Source organism: Streptopelia decaocto, assembly GCF_964273445.1.
Source record: "Streptopelia decaocto genome assembly, chromosome: 5".
Lineage (NCBI taxonomy): Eukaryota > Metazoa > Chordata > Aves > Columbiformes > Columbidae > Streptopelia > Streptopelia decaocto.
This window is the reverse complement of record NC_138659.1, coordinates 61,227,410-61,251,992: the sequence shown is the minus strand read 5'-3', so window position 1 is coordinate 61,251,992 and position 24,583 is coordinate 61,227,410. Positions and strand designations below refer to the sequence as shown.

The 24,583-nt window shown below is 38.6% G+C and overlaps 1 long non-coding RNA gene across 1 annotated transcript; it reads left to right on the top strand.

The window, feature by feature from the left end:
* The first annotated feature begins 270 nt into the window (after positions 1-270).
* LOC309440231 lies at positions 271-5,787 on the top strand. Its single transcript, XR_014184153.1, has 3 exons — positions 271-299; positions 4,715-4,856; positions 5,610-5,787. It is a non-coding gene; the product is annotated as an uncharacterized lncRNA (long non-coding RNA).
* Positions 5,788-24,583: the final 18,796 nt, after the last annotated feature.

The following is a 24,583-nucleotide window of genomic DNA, read 5'->3' as shown; positions in this document are numbered from 1 at the left end:
GAGGGGAAATAGGAAAGAAAAAAAAACAACAACCAACCAACCCACTGAGCTAATTTTGCCCTCTGGTAGAGGATTTGGTATTGACATTATTAAGGCCAACCTGGAATGTAGAATTAGAGTGTAATTCTGTGTTGTAAACTTATTTAAAATGAATGAGACTGCCAGCTCACATTCCTCTAATAACATTTTATGTGCCTAAGTTTATGGGTCAATCCCATACACTTTCTGGATTTCTTAGTCCAGGTGTCATTCTGATTTCAAAAGGAGGAAAAGAAACCCAAGTGTCAAGGTTTGTAAAGGTAAGAGATGTCAGCCAAACCCTTTTTGTGTGGTGTCCCCTGCACTTTCACTCTCTCTTCATGTAATTTCCTAATTCTTTCTGCTGATCCAGCTGGGGAATGGCTGGCCAAGAGACGTGAGAGCCAAGGTTCGGATCTTCATGTCTAGGCTAAGGGTTTCTGTGACCTGACCGTAGGAATGTTTCCACAAGTTGAATATTGAGGTATGTGAAATTGAGCAGGTTGTTTCAGCCCTCATCTGCATCACAGATCTCTGTGTCTGAGAACAGCCACCATTTCTGACACATTGCAGAATCCCCTAAGAGATGCCTGCAGTGTCAAAGAGAATAAATTGCTTCCTCACTTGGAGAAGCAGTCCCTGAAGTTCAGCGTTAAGGAGTGAATGGGGAGGCATCATAGGAGAGATTTTGCTGCTTCTGTCTGTAATAAGGTTAAAAGGTAACTCGATCACATTCTCTAAGTATCTCCATGGGGATATCTAGTATATAGTACAGAGGTGGGAGAGGGCTCATTAATTTTAGACAAAGTTGTAACTCGAAACAGTAGCTGGAAATTGAAATTAGATGAATTAAAAATGAAAGTAAGATCTTTTTTATTTCTGATTTATTTTCTTAACAGCAGAGATAATTAACAACCTTGGCTGACTGCTCAGAGGAAAATGAAGATTTTCCATTGCTTTCAATCTTTAAATTGCAATGAGAATTCTTTCTAAGATTAGAGTTTTAGCCACTCCAGAAGTTATTGAGCTGAGCAGAGGAATTCCTAGGTGAAGTGTTGCCATTAATGTCATTGAGACTTTGAGGCTGCAGGATCACCATGGGTCTTTGGCCTTAAAAAAAAAATCTATAAACAGTTGTGTATAATATAACCTTTCAAAGCCATTTCATTGAATGGTTGAGCTTTTATGACATTTTACCTGCACATTTCTGCATACATGTGCAACTCTTTCAGGCTATTTGTGCAGTGCTCTTAAGCTCAGTTTTAACCACAAACTACATCCCCCTTAACACTGCTACTAGAAATTAGTAAAATGGAGAGACAAGCCCAGATTGTTCTGGCTCAGGTTGTAATTCATCCTTTGGCCTCTCTCTGAGACTGTTTGAACTCCATCCTAACAGGTAACAATGTCTTAAATCCACATCTTTTTAGGAAGAAACTATTCAGGTATTGTTTCTCTCTATAAATCTACAAGCTCTTTCAATTACTTTTTCCCTTTTCCATGGGCTCATATCTCTGGCATCAGCCCAATAAAGTTCTAAATTATCTCCTTCAACAATAATCAACTATCCTCACTCGATATCATCTGCAGGTGGAGGTTCTGAACTGCTTCAGATGATGAGCAGAGCAATGAGCTTGCTAGGACAGGAAAAAGGGGATGAGATACAGCAAGGAACCTATTTAGCACCTGTATCAGGAATCAACACTCATTTTCATAATGAATTTGCCTGTGTTCATCATCACTGCAGCCTTTCATTAGGAGTATGACAGTTGAGATTTCTTTATCTGCCATTTCCATGGTACCCCCAGTAGTAGGTTTCTCAAGGAAAGAGCTCTTTAATCGCTGCTGTGAAGCATTGGGTTGTGGGTGGGACTGGGGCTGTTTCTGGCAAGACAAGCAAGGGGAGAGAATTAAAGGAAAGCTTTCTATGCCTACAGCTTGTCAGCTTAGCACTAATATATGTGCTCCTTTGCTCTTCTTAACTCAGTTCTTTATTGATTTATTTGTATATGGGGTACTTAATGATGAAGGAATACTGTCCACCATTCCTCCTGAAATATGGCCGCCTCTGCGGTGGAGCGGGACAGGTATTGAGCACCAACCAGACAACATGACATTTCAGAAGCAGAAGGAGGAAAAAAAACCCAAACAAATTTGGTTGAAATATAGGGTAAACTAAGAAAGTATTAACATTGCGACACCATTTGTGGAGCCCATCTAAACAGCATATAAACATGGTACCCTCATGTGGCCCAACAGGTTTTATATGCATTTTGCTTAAGGCAGTACCTATTCAGGCTTTTTAGCCACACAGCAAGATTTTGATATTTTCAATTTACAAGAAAGAATTTTCTTTCAGAAGGGGTGGTGGGAGAGCCCACTAGGCTGTATTGACAACCAGCTTGCCTACCAGCGCTGTCCCTTAGCAGCTGCTGCGGGACTATTAGTAATTGATGTGAAAGAACATAGAAGTGCAATTGTTTTTCTTTGCTGGATGAGATTTGCCTGATGAGTATTCTATCATCTGCTTTGTAGCATAAAGAGTTAAGAGTTGAAAAAAGTGGTGGTGATGTGTGGATAGAAGCTTCTAGCAGTGACTTATGTACATACATGCACACAGTGTGGCTTGACTCAAGATGAAGCAGCACTGAGGCTCTGCTTCATACACGTCAATTTTTCGTGCCTTTGGAGGCGATAAGTACCAGGGGACGTCTCATGTAAATTGGAGACAGAGTAATTGTTATCTGTTTATCTTGCTTTCCTTTTAGAGAGGTACAATGAAATCAGCAGAACTCTCCTCCCCTGCTCCTCCTCTCTTCCTAGCAAATAAACCTTGTATTAGAAAAATTGGAATGTTTTGTAGATAAAGGAAGGTGACCCTAGGTCTTGGATCTGTTTCCTTCATTAGCAGCAAATCGGCATGTAGTGATTGCTGCTTCTAGTATCAATGCTGGAGCATTTAACTAGTCAGAAGAGTTTACAGATGCCAGAAGAGAAAGCCAGCGATGCATATAATACATTGCTGGAATCATAAATAGCTGAGACAAGGGCTGGTTATTGCTTAGTTTAATATTGTTGCTTAATAGCAACTCTAAATACACTCTGCTGGGTTAAATATTGTACTATTAACTCCAGAGATAATGATCTTCCTAGATTGAATGAGGGACAATCATATTATGGTGTGATGCATTTCTTTGAGCTCCCCCTATGTGAGCAGGGTAATTGAGGGGACTAGCAATTCTGCAAAACATCTTGAGGGTCACATTCTTGCATTGTGTGAACTCCCCATTCCTAGAGAGTGCAGAAGGACTTACTCTATAAATACAAAGGCATCAGATGACCCTGCTTTTTATATTTGTTAAACACCCATCAAACCAGCCTCCCAGCCCATGGATATTATAAATTTCTAACTAATTACAAGATAACTGTTCCACAGTAGTATCTTCACGGGTAACAATTTATCCAGGCTTTTCCCTCATCCTTTCTTACAGGTAACTGAACAAAGAAATGAGTTGTCTTCATGTTGATCTTTTTCTTTCTTGCCTGTCTGAGCTAGAAGAAAAATGAAAAAGGACTCAGCAGAGAAAAGAGCTCTTTTTCTAAAAGAGCAGTAATGTCCTACCCTTAAACCCAGCTGAATAGTTCAATGAGAGCATAGATCACGTAGGCAGCGGGAGTGGAAGTTTTTATGATATTTTAGGAATACACTTTTAGCTGGCCAAACAAAAGAGGAATCTGGAGGATAAAAGAAATGCCCACAGTTTACCTTTGCTTGCAACAGTCTATTCACTTTATTCATGTTGTGCATTTAATCCTAGAGTGTCCCTACTTTTCTGTTTCTCATGTTCTCAGTTTCCATTTTGTTCTGTGCTGTATTTAAATGTTTCATTTAAAGGATTTGGAGATATTGCGGGGAGGAAGTTACATATATTTCTGTAAGTATAGATACGCATGTGTACACATGAATGTGTGCATATGTATATACATACGAAGTTCTCAGTAACAAAGCTAAATGTTATGCGCTTTTCTGTTCCCTTCTGCAATTTAACCCTTTACTCTCATTACTCTTTTGATTTAAAATTCAGAACCTTTAGAAAGCAGCCTGATGTTGTCTAAATCCATGGAGGCTACCAAAGGCTGTCACCAGCAGGCGTGCACCTCAGTTCTGTTCTCTCTCTTGCAAATGGCTATTTTAATTTGCCTCAGGGACACTTAAGGTTTGTAGAAACTCCACACAGACATACAGCAAGAAGATTGTGATGGTAAATTATATGAACCATTTTAGAACCCAGAACTTTGTGGATCTCTCTATATCACAATTAAATGTAATTTACCTTCGCTGTTTGGCACTTACCTCGATAACTGTGGTAAATCAAGAACTATCCAGCATGGACTACAAACAGTTCTTTATAGCTTAATTTATACTAATCTATCTGCAGAATGACCTCTGCAAGTCTTGCATATTGGGGGCATTCTGCACTTATTCTCAGGTTCTATTTCTTTTCTCCCTTTGAAGGTCATCTTCAAGGCAGGTTATCTATTAGGCCTCCTCCTTCATGGAGACGAGGATTTATTTTTATTGCTTTTAAAAATGGGTTAGATGTTTCTGATTTGCTTGCTGGTGTCTTTTTAATTTCATCATGGGAGTCTTGCCACTGGATGCACTGTGATTTTGAGTCCTGATTTTATTGTCTAGGTAAAATGAAGGACAAATTTGAAATGTTTTTCACTTGAAGTGCAAAGATACTTTTGATTCACAAGCCTATTGATGCCTGTGAAACTACTTGCAAAGTAATGACTGATAAATTCTGGTGGATGTATCCAGGTGTAACTGTTGGGTATGTAAATCTTCACATCATCATCAACTATGGAATAATTTATGATACAATAGCAGAGCTACATTAAAAGTTTAGGCTTGATTTTCTCTGAATGTGAGGATTCAGAGATTCCTTGTCCAAAGTTACTTTTTTGCTATCTTTGCAATGACTTATGACTTTTTATTGAGCTCCCATTGTTTCTATAAGTTTTTCCTTTTACTAGTTTTTACATTTGTCTTGATTCCCAGATTGAAGAACGTCTGTTACTTTGGGATTTTGGTTTATTCTATTGAAATCCTAATATTGAATAATAAATAATAAAATAAAAATATAAATAAAACACAAACAAAAGCTTACAGTATTTCTTGATTACAATATTTTGAGGAAAAAATTAAGCCAATTAGATCATTGGATATTATGTTAATTTGCACTAATTCAAGATCTAGTCAGCTTTGTGTCGTCTTTGTTTTGATTTTTTTTTCTTAGAAGATCTATCCCTTTCCTCCGAAAGCAGAAAGAGAAGTTATTGAAATTGCCATAAAGCAGATACTCCTTTTTATGAATGGTATAGCCATGAAAGAAATGTCTACCTATCCGAACTGACTTAATAATGTAACGTGCCTGACTGTTTCGTAAAAACTTTGAGCAGAAATAAAGCAGCACATTGTTTTGGACATGTCCTACCTGTGGGATTCATTAATATTAATGCTTGAAGCAACCTTAGCCTGCCTGTCTCTATCTATAAAGCAAGGATTTATATGGTTTTTTTTTCAGGGGAAGGAGGAAAAAACTGAAAAAGCAAATGTGTACCGAAAAGAGGAGAGTACAACTATGTACCAGATGTTCATCTGCCATGAAATGATGCATTGTCACTGAGAGCAGAGTACCACTAGCAGCACAGAATGACAGGTTTACCTTCAGACCAGCTGCAGGATGCAGCTACAACATATGACATGGGGGAAAAAAAATGCAACGTTCTTGAGTCATTTTAACACAAGAATAAAGAAAGAGCAAATGGAACCAGAGCAATGTCTATTTATTGGGGGAGTAGTCAGTTGTCTAGTAAAGCCATGACCTCCAGTAAGGACAATTATCTGTCTTTTGATGTGGAGAAGGTGTTCTATTGTATTTAAAGTTAGGAGGAAAAAAAAATATTCTGTCTTGTTCTTATCCCAGCTATGTATAGAGGTTTAGAACATATTTGGAGGAAAAGAAAGAATAAGGGCCTGGATTTAAATAGAAATCAGGGCAACACAACCTAGGTTTGCTAAAATTTGGTCATACTAAGCAAATTTTGAGGGGTTGTTTGTGTTTGTTTTTTTGTTATTTGTTTGGTTGTGGTTTTTTTTAATAAGCATTCTTCTGTACAAGGGAAAAACAGATCTTCTAATTTACCTTCTTCAGTAAAGCATTTGATGTAGGATTACATGAGGAGTTCTGAGTTAAGAAGATATGCTTGAAAAATGAGGAAAGAACTGGATAAAAGAGAATATCAAATGGGGAGGTTGGACTGTGGAAGCAGGCTCCTAGCCAAGTTACCCAAGGACTGTTCTTAGGCTCAGTTTTGTGTAGTGTTTTCCTAAGGGACTTCGGTGCTGTAGGAATTTGCTGCTGAAATTTGCTGATGGTACAAAATTTAAAGAAGTACAGAGGAGCATTGGGATTGTTGAAATGAACTCGGTGACCTTCAAGGGGAAGTAATAGAAATGGAATGAAATTCAAGCTAACAGAAGGCAAGTTCATACAGTTTGGAACTAATCATAAAATTTTTCTCATTTAGACTGGAAACTTTGCAGTGGAAATGACAGAGGAGGAAAAGGAAATGCATTAGCTGAGCACAGGATGACTGAGCCCTCATCTTGCAGTACGTTGGAAAAGACAAACAAAACCCTTTAGCCTATCAAGATAAGTAATACCCAGTGGAGACAGAAAAATCTGAATTCCGTGGCACAAGGCAGTGATACAAAGCAAATCACTGTGGACTGCAAAGCCATGAGACTTTATCTGGAATACCATGCTGAGCCCTGGTGGCTTCTAGAAGAGAAAGCACAAGAGCTGGAACAACTTCAGCTAAGATCTACCAGAAGAATAAGTTAGAGAAAACAGACACAGGTTGGTTTGGCAGCCACGGTTGAGTCTGAGGAAGTCCTATGTACATGAAAGGAGAGTTCTGTCTACATGAGAGAAGGTCAGACAAACTTTTTCAGGATGGACTTTGCCTGTGTGAAGGGCACATGGACCAGAGTTGCTGAAGTTGATGACTTTTTCTGTCCATCTGAGTAGGTATATGCTGCAGCACATCTGCATAGTGGGTCTAATGGACAACAGCAGCGGGAGACACGGCCTAGGAGGGTGAGACTGGAGCCTGCTCTCTGCTTCCTCTGATCTGAGTTGAGCACATCCTGGACAAGTAGAGTAGTGCAAGTACAGTGTACACCAGGAGACAGTGGCTGGTGCCAGCTGCTGCACTGAGTGATGTTAGGCTTGGATCTGCTCCCATAATACACCTTGCCACCCACTGGGGTTTTTTTCCCAGTGGGTTTATGTTATTAACTTTTGTCTCTGGGGCTACTAATAGTTCTGCTCTAAGCTTCTTCTGCCTCCAGTGTCATGAGGCTCAGGGTGCATGCTGGACCCAACATCATATTTCTGGTCAACTGCCAGATTGTGTATGGACTCAGGCTCCACATACAAACATTTATATAACCAGAGAAAGCTTGATTTTTGTGTTTAATATACTTTCTGACATCTTGAGTCAGCTCTGTCTTGAGCTATCTGGCACATCCTAAGATATCATGACACTGTGTCAAAGGTTTCAGATAGGGACAACATAATCTTAGTCTAAGTAAGTCGTCTCTACTGCTAAAGATTAATTAAACATTATCAAATTAGTCATAGCTTGATGACTATCAGCCTCTTGGTATAATTAAGATACAAGAATTATACAAAAGTTCCTACCTACTGGGTAGGCAAAATCTAATGCCACTTGATCTTTTTCTGGATTAATCTTTTAAGCTTAATAATAATAGGATAAAATGCAGTGAAGACAGATGTAAAGTATGGCACATATGAGAAATTCAGTTGCACAAACACAAAACAGGGACTGTCTAGCTCAGCAACAGTACTTGCAGAAAGAGTGTAATATGGGGTTATAGAATAGGGCTTAGCAATAGAGGCTCTGTGTAAAACAAACAAACAAAAACCAAAAACATCCTCTTCATGAACAGCAGCTTGATGCAGAAGACATTCAGGACAACTACAAATATATTAAAAAAATAACTGTTCTCTGTCTCTTTGAAGCATTCAGATGACAGAAAAACTATTGTAGAGCAGTTTACATTGAAATAGGCCTCTGGAAGTGATGTCCTGTGTTAAGTTTTTGGTACCAGATATTAAGAATCATGCAATGGGAGCAAGTTCTGGAGAACTGCCCAACAGATAAAGTAAGAAAGAACTGTGAAGAAAGGTTCAAAATTTGTGTTTGTTCTATCTGGAAGAGTCGGAAGGGGAGACATTAGAAAAGATTTTGAAAATAAATTGATTGCTATAAAACTGATTACTTTTATATTGATGTATATGACTGATTGTTGTTCACAGACTGTTGGGTAAAAATTAGTTAGCTGAAACAGCAGGAAAGGAGATTAGGGATATATATTAAGCTATGAATTAAGAATATATTATTAGACAAATATATTTCCAGGGTAGTCTAAGTACCATATATCCTGCCTCAAAGTAGGGAAGAAGGGCTTCTACCCAGAGAATTTTAGGATTCAGATAAATTTACAAAAATGAAGGACATAACCAATAAAGTAATGAGACTGACATATCTACTGAAAATGTTATGTGACCCTAGGAAACTTGTATGATTTCACTGCTTTCAAATGCAATGGGATTCACAAAGCCTGGCAGGGGCTCTGACCATGAAGCACCTTTTATTTTTTTTCTCTTTGGAAAACTGTGTGTGTCCTTTCTGCTGTACCTTAGGTAGGCAGCTTGGTGGTCTAATGCATGAAGAAAACATGCAGACAGAGAAGTGTAAAAATCTATTTCCAAAGCGAGGGAGTATCTTACTTTCAAGTACTGAGTGTTAGCTAAATTAGGATAAAATAAGCTGCAAATAGCTTAGGCAGGATAATTGTCTGATGAAATCAACAGAAGTTTCTACCTTAGGTAACTGTTTCTAATAACTTGGTCTTTCAGACCACTGTAAATCTTCAGGATAATTCTGGATCCCTGGCAAAAGTCAAGGAAATGAAAACACCATGCACAAGCAGTGTATGTTTTGCTACTTCACTGAATTGAGTCTTACAGCTATTACAAAAGACTTCATATCTTTAAAAAAGTGCCACTGTCATGACTGCTTGCTTTATTCTTGGAGGACTTGTCTTCCCTGGAAGTCTGTTACAAATTCAGCACATCTAACTAAGTGGGGGAAAAGGCATAAACAAAGAATTTTTTTCCACCAGGTGAAATAACTTTTAAACTTTGGATAGACAAGTTAACAGGTATGACAGCTAACTGTGGATGAGGAAACTCTGATTATGGCATCTTCTTTATGGCAGAATTTTTTTCTAATGGGCCTAGAAGATCCCTTACGATTAAGTTGAAGTATGTGACTAACTTCCGCAGATTGCTTCCAACACATCTATCTGCTTTTCCAGGTGCAGGTGCAAAGGATTTATTTTTCTGATATTTTTTTCTTCTCCTGTGTAGATCTATGTTTGATATCTACAGTGCTTAATTCACTTGGGGAATTTGTATAGTAAACTGAAGCACACCTCAGGGTTACAAATGGTTGGTGTGGCTCTGGCAAAGCCAGATATGCAGTGCCTGTGCCTTTATTTATTGTAACACTCTGTGGCGCACAAAGCCAGAGAGAGGAGGTTTGGCTGCATACAAATTAGGTTTTCTCCCATTATTGTGGAAACATCTCAGTGGAAAGTGTGTGTCGGTGCTTGCACAAATGTTTAGAGATGGTTGATTCAGATTCATCCCAGTGCGTCAGGGCATATGGAGCAGGGCCGGTGGGTGGTGGCGGTGCCTTGCAAAGCAACTCCTAAACAACACAACTGGGCTTCCAGACCAGCTGACAAGTGCTGATGAATCCTGAAGGCCACCTAATGACTTTTGTTCAGGAAGGGGCTGGTAAATGATGGATTTGAAACTGGACATCCCATCTGTTCCCGATTCATCTTCCACTGAAGCTAAAGAATGAGAATGAGCAACCAGGCAAAAGCTTCATCCAGCTGTCTGGGGATCATGTCACCAAGCCAGACAGCAGTAATTTAACTTTTCTCTCTTCTAAGACCAGTATATAGTGGCAGAAATTTGTTTCTTCATTACTAAGGATTTACTGCATGCTTCGTTGTTCTTGGGGGGAAGGCAATATTTCCTGCTTTGTAAATGTGACCTTTCCTTTCTGGGTATTTTTTTAGCCAGCTATATTTTGCTTGTATGAGATAAATGTGTGCAGCATTACAGAGGGGACAAAGTCCCGGTGGAGGATTAATAAGTATTGTCCTGCACAGTGAGGAATACTTAGTTATGTTATTGTCTAAATCTTCATACAGAATACTTTCACAGGGCTGTGATATAGCACCAAATGATTATAGAAAATCACCAGATTGAACTGGGGGGGAGGGTTGGAAAACAACAAATTTTAGGAAAAAAATAGGCCAGATCGTTAATGATTAAATAAGTGATGCCTCCTTAGAAATAATGACACATATCCACAGAAGTTGTGGCCACAGCCACTGGAGGCAGAGACCTGGGGCTACGGGAGCACAGACCTCAGGGTGACATGGACCGTGTACTGAAGACTGGTCTGTTTACATGCAATGTGAGTGCTGCTTGTTCTGCAGAAGGGCAAATCGGCTCTAGATTAGCTCTAATGAGCCTCCTGTCACTATGGTTGCCACTGAATGATGTGAGGGTTTTATGCTGTAAATCTCTTTTTAGTCTGTAAAAAGGCTGTTGTTTATTTTCAAAGCAGCTGTGCTTTTCTGATAGATAGAGAGACATCTGTTCTGGTTATTGTATCAGTCTAACACATTTGTGGTGGCTTTCCCACCACCTCACTAGCTTGTGATATCACCTCCTTTCCTTGTGAGAGGAAAGGCAGGGAAGGCATCTTTGATCTTTTGGATCTATTAGGGTTAAATATGCTACATACATGTTGATTATCTGAATTAGGTCAAAATACAAAGCGCCATTTTATGAAACACTTAAATATAATAACTTTATGCCCTGGAAGCAAACATGCTCCCTATGACATTCAAAAAAGGAAGCCAGGAAAAAATTTCCAAATGAAACTTACTTAAAGTGAACAAGTTTCGTGTTGAAAAATTGCTCTCACGGAAAACCTGCACATAGTTCCCAATCAAATTGGAACGATGTGTTACATTAGGTGCACAGGGAGCTGCCTTAGGGCTGATAATACTCATCATTTTATTAATAATTTATTGATCGATTAAAATCAGTAATTATTTTATTAGCATCTTCCGTGATGTAAGCAGAATAGCTTACTGATGGTATGAAACCTGAAAAGTCTGCAGATGCCAGAGACACTGAAGAAATCGAAATTAACTTCATAAATCAGAGGAACTGTGTGCAAGAAAACAGTCTGTGATTCAGGAAGAGTAAATGCAAAGTATCACATAAAAGTTGGGGATTACCTGGCTCAGCAGGCTTTCTGCAGGAGTGGATGTAAGGCTTCTACAATGTTACAAAACAGCAAGAACCAATGCAGAAACCTTAGACAGCTTTTACCAAAGCATAGAGAAAGGAGTGTTGTGCATTAAAAACCTCAGCTGCAATGCTTCCCCACACTTGCAGAAAAGTGAGAGAAAGCTGGAAACAGTCTTATGGGTGGCCATAGAAGTGATCCCAGCATCTAAAAAGAGCCAGACATGTGGATTATAGAAAATTCAGTGGAGATTGTAAAGAAGAGGTTAGAAAAAAAAAAAGTCACAGTAGATGTGAATATAGGAAATTTCCAGTCTCATTGAGGAATAGACCAACCAATATCTCAAAGTCGTGTCCAGCCATAGTGCTTCTAGGTCAATGATTTTCTAATTTTTTTTTTTTTGTATTGTAAGTTAAATTCTTCTCACCTTAAAATAAAATCAAGATGAACTTTTTGTAACCTGAATTTAGAATAAAAAAATTGTGGCTTTCTGTGAATAAAAATCAGCTACCAATCCTAAAAAATATTTTGATCTGAAAACTGGAAGAAATCAATACAGTTTCTGCACAGGATGAGAGTGCCTGATACCCACACTTCAGGAATTAAAATGTTAAACCACGCACAATTTGCATAATGTTATTTGTAGCACAACAATACCAAGCAAATGAAGAAATATCATGTCACTAAAGCACAAGGTACTGTACAATCCAGGTTTAATGAAATCTCTTAGCCACAGAATAATGGAAGTCCAGTGTGAAGGGGATAAACCATGATCGTTAGACCAGCAATCTGAGCTGTACACAAAGCAGTGCAAAGAGGCTTGTCCCTCTGCTGTCCTGGCTAGACACATCTTTTAGACTTTGCATTTAGAGCAATGTCTGCAGGTGAAGCTGCTGCAGTAGGGAGTGTCCGTCACACCCCAAAGCTACTTCAAATATTCAGCACAGTCTTAGCTTTTGGGGTCTTCTGTGTCTTATTTTGCTCTTGGAGAAAGATGATAAGAGAAATTAACTTCCAGCCTATTGCTTAAACCTCAATTTTTTTATTAAATAAGGTTTTTTTTTTATTTATTTATTTTATTTGCTGTCTATACCTACCCTTCCTGCCTTTATCTATCAAGGCTTGGTATGGTTGTGAAGCTGAGACAATTTTGTGACAGCCAATGCAGGCATGGCTTCACTCCTTTCATTACCAGCACAGCAGCATCTGTGTTTCAAACTTGATGCCAAAAGAGAAATGTGCTCCTCTACTTAGGTATCCTGCAGCACCAAGATCAATTATACAAAATCCATGCTCTTGGGCTTTAAAGACTGTAGATAGTGGGGATTTTGGAAATTAGATTGAAGTAGTTAAGTGTTGCAAATTTCCCCTCTTGAGCGGCTGTGGCTTGATACGGCTGCTTAAAGGATTCTTTGGCAAATGGATTGCATTTCCTAGTGGGATTTGTGCTGTGAATAAATAAATTTCGATAATCAACTACTGATACTTCTGCAGTCTTCATAGCCTGTCTTTCAACCAAATGCACATGAGTATAAATATTTCTGTCCATTTAAAATCAAGTAAGGCATTGAACTGGAATGAAAACACCACACCTTGCAAAAAAATCCATCAATTTTTTACTTTGCTGTGTAAATTTGTGAATTTTGTTAGTGCCTTCACCTATTTAATGCTAACTAGGTGTCAATCAAATGCTGAGCTGACTTGCCAGTGGGAGTGCTCTGGAAATGAGAGAAAGCATCTTGGAACATCTTGCATTTAAAGAATGATATCCCCTCAGCTTTCCGAAGATCTCTAATTTCCTTTTAAAATGATTCTGTCATAAATCCAAACAGCTCTCTTGTTTCAAACAGAAGCAGAATTAGGGAATGCAAGCCTGCAGGGAAGGGAGCTGGAGGGAACAATCACCCCAGGCTAGACAATGGAAGATCTTTAGGCATTATTTTAATGTTTTAAGTTGGTAGTTGAACTTCCAGAGTGCTGATAGGTTTGGCTGCAGTTTTGGCATGCCTTTCAGGGTTTTGTTTTCTTTTGTTTTCTCTTACCTTTGAAAGACCTTGGCACTTTATATGGGCCCTAATAAAAAGCAGCTGAAAATCTGGTTGCTTATTTGGTCCTGAAATGGAAGGAAACTCTTCTGAAAAACATGGTTTTTGTAGTAGCAGGTGGTATGAGGCACAGGGCTGGAGAAACTCTGTAGTTACAGTTTTGAGTCTTAATAGCTTCTGACATAAATAGGACTGACTGTGAGAAATACTTCCACAGTTTGTGTGTTGTACACAATTGATGATGCACAACATTGTGACTGCACCACTGTTCTTCCTGCAATAATCTCCTTATTCCTCTTTGAGCCTTAGCCTAGTGATGCCAGCACTTCTGTCAACTTAGGGAGTTCAATGCTTGCCCATGTGAGAATTATCTGTGAGCTTGTTAGTGTTAGCTCTTTGAACATCTTGTTCTTGAACTGCCAGCTGTTATAGGATCTGATTTATTTTCCTGACAAAGTTGGAGTAAATGAATAAATACCCCACCCTCAGAAAATGCGTACTCACACCTGATATCTACAGCTTTCCATAGAAACTTTTATTCTTTCGCTTCTTTGCTTTTCTTGTTTTCCATCCTATTCCCAGTCCCTCCAAGTATTAATTTAACCTAGAAATGCAGCTTTAAAGAAACTTTTTCCACTTTGGAGAAGTGAATGATATTTTCTTCTTCTCATTTCAGAAAATGAATCAATTTTTCAGTTGTACCACTGTGCTATGGCCACATGCAGCAGGTGGTGCTAAAACTTCCAAGATTAAAATAAAATAAAGTAAGGGACGGACTGGTCTGCCAGCTCAGAGCCAAAGAACAAGGTTGTGATTCAGTGCTGGTCCTGCCAAATAGACTCTTCCCATTTCTGATGGGAGCAGGATCAAGATGGAAAATAAAGGGTTTTCGTTCTATTGGAAAATAATATAATTGTATGAAGATGGAGCTCAGTTCTTCTCTGTCTTATTTCTACTGACTATGGGTTGAGAGGCTGGTGTTGTCTTGCTTTTGCCTCTGAGTGTTTTGGCAGCAAAAATCTCATTCTAAGCCTCTTCATGTAACCATAACGATTCTGTTTCCCCAAATGGACTATTTCATTAGTAGAAGATAACTACTCCTTTTTCATTAACTTACTTAATACTGCACTTGATTAAGCACAAAGTGCCTGGAGCTTGCACACACACATACAAGTATATATAATCTGCCGAAGAAACCTGATATTTCTATTTGACTTTCATTGACTGAGATTGAGTAACTTTAAAAGACAGGGAATTGTCAGTTGTCACTACTCTTTCATAGTAATTTAGGAACTAGCTAGCGGAGCTGAGGATCCCATCTGTGGTGAAATCAAAGCTGCATTGCCAATTCCTATGGTAAACTTAGAGGAAAAATGGTGGGAGAACAGCCTTCTCTGCACAGAGGTTGCAACTAAAATAGAAGGGTTTGAGCAAGGAAAATAATATCTTAGTCTGAGCTACCTGATAAGGGGAGTTACTCACTTCCCTTTGCATCCCTTCTATTAATACAACCCCTTAATAGCTCTCCTCTCTCACTTTCCACATAAAAACTCAAAATTTTTGCCTACTTTCATTTTAGTCCTTGCTTACATCTTCTTACAGTTATTATCTTTTATGGACCCAGATCTCGTAATATTATCACAACTCTCTGCAATTTGCAGTTTGTCCTAAGTCCTCAGCTGGAGTTGAGGTAGTAGGAGAAATTGTAGTTGTTCAAAATTGGTCTAATTTGGCTCACACTTGAGACCTTGTGCAAAGTGTACTGTGCAAAGACCACACCACTTAACAGGGCCCCAGCAACCTGGATATGATCAGGCTTCAGTAATTGCTTCGAAAGGCGGGAATAAGGTAGCTTGGAGAAGATGAGTTCAAAAGTAGATGCCTGTTTTCATATAGAAGATGAACTGAGGGGACAGATTTCTATGAAGTGTGATAGAAGCTTCCTCTGTCCTGTATCTGTTTATGAGGATCTTTCAACAAGTCTGGGAACCAGATGAATGGTACTGCCCAATAAGTAGAAGTAGTCTGAAAGTTGAGTTTCAAATACCTGGGACAACCTGTTGTATGACCTGATGAGTCCCCAGCCCACCTTTCCTTTCTGTAACAATAGGGTTTGGGGTGGATACATCTTTGTCCTGTTAATGCTGTCTACAAATTGTTCCTGAAGTCCACGTTGCAAGCAAGATGTGATTAGGAGATTGAGTTGGAGCTGGCACATCCAGCTGACATGCCTGCTTAAATCCAGTGTGTTTTGGCAACGGTGCCGCAGCTGTTGGTGCCAGAGAGGTGGTGAAAGAAGCCTTGAGACGCAGAAGGCCAGTGGTGGAGGAGGAGAAGCAGATGCCCGGAAAAAGAAAAAAAAGAAGAAACAAACAATAGTATCAATGAACTTCTGATGGCAGTACTTAGTGTTCAGCAATTAAAGTAGCAAGTACTGCCCAATTGGCATAAACAGGAAGAAAGTCACAAATAAACCCCTTGACAAATGAAACTCATTTCCCCCCAAGTGTCTGTACCCATTTAAGGCCCCAGGAATTGCTCTCATGGCAAATATCTTCCTTCTTTTTTCAACAGGGCAGATTCAACCAGCATGTTTGCTCTTGAAGGATAGCTATTAGGGCTGGCTTCCCCATTTCAGTGAACCTGTCCATCCCAGTGAACCCGTCCATCCCAGTGAACCTGTTCTTTCACAAATAGCACCTATTGGAGCTTCATCTTAGGGAAATTAAAAAAAAAAAAAAAAAAAAAAGAGAGAGAGAGAGAAAAAGAAGAAGTAGCTGGAAGAGTGTAGGGAAGTAATTTGTATCAAATGAAGATTCTGGGCCAAACTCTCAGCTACTGATGAACAGTGTCACAACCAAGGGATGGCACTGTTCCTGGCTGTTTCTGTGTTTTTTTTCCTTCATGGAGGCAATAGGTGCTATAATTTGTCCAAGCTGTAGGTAATGACACCAAAGTAGTCCTCAAGTGTTGGTCAGGAACACTTGAATTTGTCAGAAGAGATGATTCTCCATCCCTGGCTTATTTTGTGTTATCTAGCTATTTCTTCAGATGGGAAATTGAGCTAGGTTGGATTTACTGAAGCATGTATCAATGCTAAGCTCTGTCTGGATGGTCGTGAGGTGAAAAAAATTAATATCTAGCAAATGAATTCCTCCTGGCTTCATCCACCTGGAAAGAGAAACTGCTCAAACAGACCTTGGAGTGGAAGATTTTTCCTTTCTTTTGTTCTTTTATCACATCTACTCCACATCACCACTCTACCAGAGGACCAACAGAGTGAAGCTTCTACAGACACAGGAGGAACATCTCTGAACCTGATGTTGTCTGTCCAAGCAATGTGGGAGGTATGAGTTTAGACACTCTGCATTGATACCTTTGCTCTTCCCATCTATGTTCACAGTAGTTTTTAATGAAAATAAAATTATGTCCCTCAAGTAATAGCATTATATCCAGAAGTCAAGAGATTAGATAATGCACAGCTTTGGGGATTTTTCTTCCCCACCCCGCCTTTTTTTTGTTGTTGGTTTGGTTTCTTGTTGTGTTGTGGTCTTGTTTGTTTGTTTGTTCTCCATGCTGTTTGGACTGTACTAACCCCCCACACCTGCATGGTTTCTATTCTGAAGCTGCCTTAAGCCCAGACAACTCAGCTCTCATGTGGAGCTCGCTTGTGGTCTTGCAAACCTATCTTTGCTTGCCCTGTGTTCTTACACACATTATACATTCCATTTCATGGCTATAATTTGTTTCTATGTGTTTTTATCACACTATCTAGGTGACTAAGGCTCACTAGAGTTGTGTTGTGTGTTTGAAATCACCTGAACTCTCTAAGAAGGATCTCTGGTTCCCAGCCATAATATATCCTGGCCTTTCTCTGATATCTCAGCCTGATGGGCATATCCTAACCTCCAAGGTAAATTTTGCTGAATCTCACTAAGTGTCTGTAAAATAAGGTATTTCCATAGGAAGGTATAAAACCAGCACCAGAGAAGACTTTTATGTCTCTCAGTGCTGTCCCCTGGTATCACAGACAGCCATATAATTTAATTTAATTCATAAACTTATCAAGGTTTTTTATCCTGAAAGTAGTCTGGCCTTTCTGGGAGACCCAAATGGTACGTGAAAGGGCAAAGTATATCCACAGCATTTGATGACAGTGACTGCACAGGCTTGAGAAAGCGATGTTCTAAGTGCTGTTTGGCTTTGCTCCTGTGTCTTGAACACAGCTGGAAACCTTACCATTGGAAACAGTAAAATTAGGGCTTCAGAGAGAAAACCCCCCCAGCTTTTCAAAAACTTTGTGTCATTCCTCTCTTCTCCGAAACACAATAGTAATAGAGATTTTTCCAATGAATGGTTCTATCTTTTGACCTCCATGGAAGGATCTCCAAAATGTGAGTTCTTTCTCCTCCCTTTTTCCCCCATAGTTTAAACTTTTCACACAGAACAAAGAGACCCAGAAAAAAAAAAAGACAAGGTTAGCCTCTGGGGCATGAAGGAGAAAATGATTTTTTGCTTGGAGCAACTTTTTGAGTTGGGTAATAAAGTGAAACATGGAGATGTTGACAAAACAATAAGTAAAATGATATTTAGCAGTGTTGCCATCACAAATTCTCAGCATGAACAAACTGATGTAGTCTATTATTTACAGGAAATTCAGTAAACAAAATGTTGAAAATATTCCTAATGTGCATTTTTAAAAATATCGCTGGAGTTGCTTGGCAACTAGTTGAAGGTGGTGCCATGACACATAGTTTCCTTCTTCATGATGTTTTCTTTTTCTTTTTGAGTAGTTCCATCCTTGTTTCATATCTGAGCATAGATGCTGATTCCTGATTTTGTGCTGCTCCAGATTTTCGTCTAGTTTTAGTTGAAAAAAGGAGAGTGGAACTTTTTACAAAGTATGAGTTTGATTTTAAATATGTTGGAAACCTGTTTTTTGCTTGTGATGCTGGGAGGGACGGGAAGTTTTCTGTGGTATATGAGAGTTAAGAAATACAGAGACATCATTTAACCATCAGCATCCATCTTCCAAACAGCTGGCCTAGCCAAAGTTTTGCATGCACACAAAATTTTTGCTGAGGTCAGGCAGAAACATTAAGAGAGATCCCACAGCTTGTTTTGTGAATATGTAAGGTTTAGATGGGTTAAAGAGATGCTTTTAGCTATTCCCTCTCCTTTCCTTGCCTACAGGAAGCAGCATATGGAGGAAGTCTGCTGCATCAGTGTTAAGCTGTTAGCGGCATTAAGAATTTTTGGTACCTTTTGCCTTTTTAGTTCAGAAGATGACTGTAGTGCTTAATTATTTATTTGTTGTAAGGAATCAAATCCCAGGAGGCTTGAAGCCTGGGATGACAGGCAAAAGGGACTTGGTCCTTTAATTTGCTTCCCTTCAATTTGCAGACAGAAATAGGATAAAATTCAGCTCTAATTTACCTGAGGGGAGCCCTTGAACTAGTCTGCATGAAAATTTCCTGCTTCGCACAAAAATGCTCGGAGGAAATATTAAAACATCCAAAAATGCAGGTGTTTATATGAATAACTAGTTGTATTCTGGTCACATCCACTTCCTTGGAAGACTTCATGAGATACGGTATAGCTGGGAAGCCTTGCTGTGCAGATCTCCCTTTAGCAATGTGTGGCCTTACCAGTGGGAAATGTAACTCTGAAGAAGTTGTGGCTATTCAAGACTCTACTGTGACTGAGAATATTTACAAACATGCTTTGGTATGGTTCCTCATAACATGAGGGATTATAAATATGCCCCTTTTCTACCCCTGTCCTCTTCTACCTACATACTGGGAACTGTTACCAAGTCTCAGACAGCATAGCCTCATGAATATATTTCAAGTGTTTGTTGTTGATTTTGTTGTTGTTTTTTATTTGTTGCTGTTATTGTTCTTTATGTTTTTTTTTTCCAAATGAAAGGAAAACAAACAGTAGAACCTCTTCTGATAATTAGATCTTGGGAGCCAGTCCATCTGTTTCTGTTTATATGTTACCCAAAAAATGTCTGTTTTAGCAACACCAACTGCTGGCAAGGTCCAGAAGTCCATTTCAGTAATTATGTACTTTTAGTCTTTAGAAAACACATTTAGTAGCCAGCTGACCCTAGTGGAATACCATTTTATAGAGATCTTTGCTAGCAGTAATTGGCCAGCTGGAAATTCCCCTTAGGCAAGTTTAAAACACATCTTCTTTATCTATAATGGAAAAGAAGTTTGTCCTATTATCGTCTCAGACATAAAGATGTACTTTAGCCTCACAGAACTTTGAAAACATTCACATTAGAGAGACTTCTGCTTATGTATGGGAGGACTCAATATGTTTAGTAATTATTACACAGAGTGCATTTGCAGAAAACTGGGAGTTTTGTGGCTTGGCATTTCATGTATTTCTCAGCCAGATTTGCCATTTGCTGTCACATCTCTAGACTCTTCACAGCATTTTAGTAAATAATTAAAATACTGTGTCTGACTCTCCACTCTGTTTCCAGCCTCTATAACAGCGGAACTTCATTTAGCATCACAAGTATGTCTATCTATCGCCTCCTGGAGAAGGGGGTAAAGCACAGAGAGGTTCTGGCTGGCAAGTCAAACATTGTTAAAGAAAGTTCTGGCTGGGAATAATAATTTTTAATTTTATGGCAAAATTACTGTGAAGAGGAAGAAAAAAACAATTGTCAGCCACAAGTCACCTCAAAGATAAATGATAGTGTCAGAAGTGGAACCAAGTTACTCTAATTTTCAGCATCAGATTTTAATAAAAATTATATTCTTTTCCTCTGGTACTGTCACAATTATTTTCTAGGGGGATAATTGGAATCAAACATGATTAATTTCAGGTAGGAAAGCAAGCAGCAGGGGCAGATGAACTTCTGAGCCACAAAGCTCTTTTTCTTTTTTTCTTTTTTTTTTCTATTGTCATTAAAAATAATAATTAAAAGGAAGCAGAGCTCAGCCTCCTTCAAGATGTGATATTTCAGCAGAAGTGTCCCTAAAATTAATGTACAAGTTTTCCACCAAGTCTCAGGAGCTATTTAATTTTTGATCTCTCTTTTTTTTTTTCTTGCTGGCAACCAAATATGTGTTTCCTTCCTTAAGAGCAAGATCATCCATAAGAAAAACTGTTCACTGCCTGTGGCAGACAGGTGTAGAGAAGTCTGCTAGGACAGGGAGCGTTCCTGCTGATCGGCTGTTTCACTCCCATCACTCATCCAAACACAGGCTGGGGTCTGCCCTGGCAGAGCAGTGGGATGGAGATGCAGGTCTGAATGCTGAAGATGTGCCCCATTCGATTTTCTCACACTGACTGGCAGATGCAATAAAACCTTTCATTGGCCCTTCAAATGCCCATGGGATGGGGGATGTTCTGGCTCTGCCTCAAGAATGTGTTCTCTTCAACCAAGATTGTTCCAACATTTTAATCCAGACTAACACCCATAACAAACATAATCCATGTTAGATTGTGAGTCACACATTAACTCATCTTTGTGATGGAAAAAGTACTAATTTTCCTTAAGCATCTGAGATAGTAATGTCCTGTCTATGGGATATTTCAAAAAACTCCCTGCTGCTATATTGCAGTTGATCTTTGAAGTAACAAACTGTTGTTTCTGCTCTGAGCACAAGACAACTAACTCATGGCCACTGAGGCATTCATTGGAAAATGTAATTCGAAAGATGCCAGACAAACCTTTTGTGGTTGTTGTTGTTGTTTTTGTTTTGTGATTTAAGGTGGTTGAAATATTTTCTTGGGAACATGTATCTGTGTTTTGTTGTGAAACAGCATGTTCACCCCCCACCTCCCCCCCCGCCTCCTTTTTTTTTAATTGTTGCTTTTGAAATAAAACCTTTTGGGGTTAGATTTTCAGAAGAAAATCTTTCTGCTGTTATTTTTCTCCACTTAATGAAAAACATCAAGACGTTGTTATTCTGCTCTGATTTGGGATTGAAACAATTTGGGAATTTCCCACACACCTAGAGACACTCAAACAGCCATGACAAAATGGAAATTAAGTTGTTTTAATAACACTGTTGTTCTACTTCTTGCCTAGTGTGTGCTCTCTTCCAGTTTTATAATTTTCAAGAAAACATGCTGAAGAAGCTGTTGACCAGCCAGCAGTGTGCTGCAAGAGGAGTGGATCTGTGGAGGGAAATGTTGCTGAAAAAGTACATAGATCTTGCAGATATTTCAGGGAGTTTTACTTTGGATCATCTTTACTGGTGTCCCATGAGCTGAAAGCCTATGAGCAGCTGGAGTGGCTTGATTTCTTGCTAAAGGAGTCTAATTCCAATGCTCCAAGGCTATGAGGTGATGCAAATCAAATCCTGTAGTGAGCCTGATCAGGACATTAACTCTCTTATGTTTTACTGCCTTAAAATGTTCTCCATTGCAAATTTTGACCTTCCAGTTGTGCAGAGCTTGACAATAAAGGGTGTCCTATCATGCCTTCATGATGATCTTGCATTTGTCACACAATAGGAAAAAGATCACCGTTTATTGTTATTAATGGCAACTGTTGACTGTGCAATAGTAATTGCAATGTGAATTACTATGAAAGAAGGGATATCTATTATTGTAATTGTTTGAAAAACTGTAGCATGATAGACACCTTTGTTAAGTTATTCTGAAGGCATGTGCAGAGACTCTTATCTTGCTATTTTTATTCTAGATAAGAGCAGTTTCAAGATCAGAGAGACCAAAAATCATACCATTTAATTACAGAAACATAAATGGTTTTGTCAAGTTATTAGTGAAACTGACAATTTGACAATTTTTTGTAAATGCTGACATGACATGTACATACTTAAGTAGTTTTACTCTGCAGGAAGTAGATTAATTCAGACTCTTTTAAGCCCCACAAACTGTCACATTAGGGAGATGGTTTATTAATTTTACCTGAACATGAAGTTAAAATGTGATTGATGTCTTCTTATTTGATATATCCATAATTTTGAGATACTAGTGAGAGCTGTGTATTTTAAACATTATGTACAATAAGAATTCAGTTGCAATTGAGTTAAACAGAGGATGAGGAAGCAGTTGATACAGAGGGTATTTTGTGACTAGTTCCCTCTTGTAGTCTCAGAAACGGTGATTAACCTGGACGGATCTGACATATCCTTAACTATGGAAACTGAACTGCCTTAGGGAGAGTAAAAGAGAGATTATCCTTGGAGGGCAGTTTCTGAAGATACTGACTTTCTGCCATTTCTTCAGTGAAGTCTCTTAACATTTACAGTACTGCTGTATGCTTTCTAATTTTATGGAGGTTTTAGCAATACTGGTAATGTCCAGAAGCAAGGCCTACGATAGGGTAGTAAAGTTCGGCTCTGCTGAACTAAAACTGATACTGCAGGTTCATCTCAGAATGAATCCTTATTTCAGTATTTAAAGGTATGTTCCTTTCATTTCCTTGATGACTGAAAAGAGATTGTAAGTCACGGTTGTGTTGAAGACATTTACAAATTAAAATGTTCTAGATAAATCTTGTAGGAAAAGGATTTAAATTTCAATATAAATGACAAAAATGAAGGAATTAATGATTTGCACACTTCTTAAAACAGCTAATGCAAAAATTTCCTGTAATGCAATGTTCTGGCTGAAAATTAACATGCAGAAATTCAAGACAATTTTAAATTATAGTTCCCATAGCTACTGTAATTCATCTAGCAATCCATTTAGGCAGTCCTTGATAAAAGTGCATCTGTCCATGTCTAATCAGGAGTTTTGGAGATGGTCATGTTAACACCTCAGTGGGATAAAGGTAGATAGATAACTTGGTATATTATTTGCTCACACTCTCCTTAAATAAGCATCATAATGACTCAGCTAAATTGTACTAAAATGGTAAAATTCCATCGTCACCTTGACATAATATTGCATACACATGCAAAAAAAAAAACCTTCTCACTTCAAATGAAGGAATCTCATTGGCTGCTTGGGGTTTGGGAAGGGACCTGGAGAAACAGTGAGGATTTGCATGCTGCAAATGGGCGCATACTGTGAAATCATCTTTTAGTCTGTCTTCTGCAAACCACAAACATGCTTTCTCTTGGGCATGCTGATAACACAAGAACGCATAAACACCAATTAACATTTCCCTGCCTGTGATCAGAGAAAGCCATCGTTCAAAACCTAACTAACTGCAGCAGGACTGGAAAGAAAAAACAAAACAAACACAACTGACTGTTAAATGTGTGTGTTTTCAGCAGAAGCGTCTTCTGAGCCTTTGGAGACAAAATAAATCTATACTGATGATAGTCTCTGAAAGTCTCTGAAATTTGGTGGTCTAGATAGTTCACAGAAAATGGAAGCTTGTATATTTGACAGCATAATTATTATGCTCTGTCAGATTTATACAGCTCTTTCATAAGAAACACTTAATACTTCATATGGATATTACTTTTCCCATCAAATATCACTTTAGAAAAAGTTAATAATTTAGGAACTTTTATATTAAAAAATGGCTAATTCAACAGCTGTATGTGATACCATTATCAGACTTTGCATGGAGGGCACTAAAACTTATCCCTTTTGCCTTGAAGTAAACCTAGTGTTCGTGCCACACTCTCCCAAGCTTGATGATCCTGGATTTCAAACAGTAGTTTAAAGCTACCCTACAGAGGATTGAGTGTTGCTCTCTTCAGTGTCATCCTGTCCTGAGATTCATGGCCAGTTTACTCTCCTTTCACTTCCCTTGCCCTGCCATATCTCTGATTTCATTAGAAAAACACCATAATTAAATATTATAAATATAAATATAACTAAATATTCTAATTAGCCTTCTCTTCAAGTTTTGATTTTCAGGTTTATTCCCATTCCAGTGGCACAGAAAAACACCTGTAAGGTATATCACACTGTAAATACATCTATTACTTGGAGAAGTAATTAAATCAACCTCTAATATAGTTGTTAAAAACTGAAAATAAGTGTGGGATTCACTGTAAACAGGACAGTGTTTCTTCAACTATTTCTGAGAATGAGTATTTTCTTGATTTAAAAGCAATTAATAA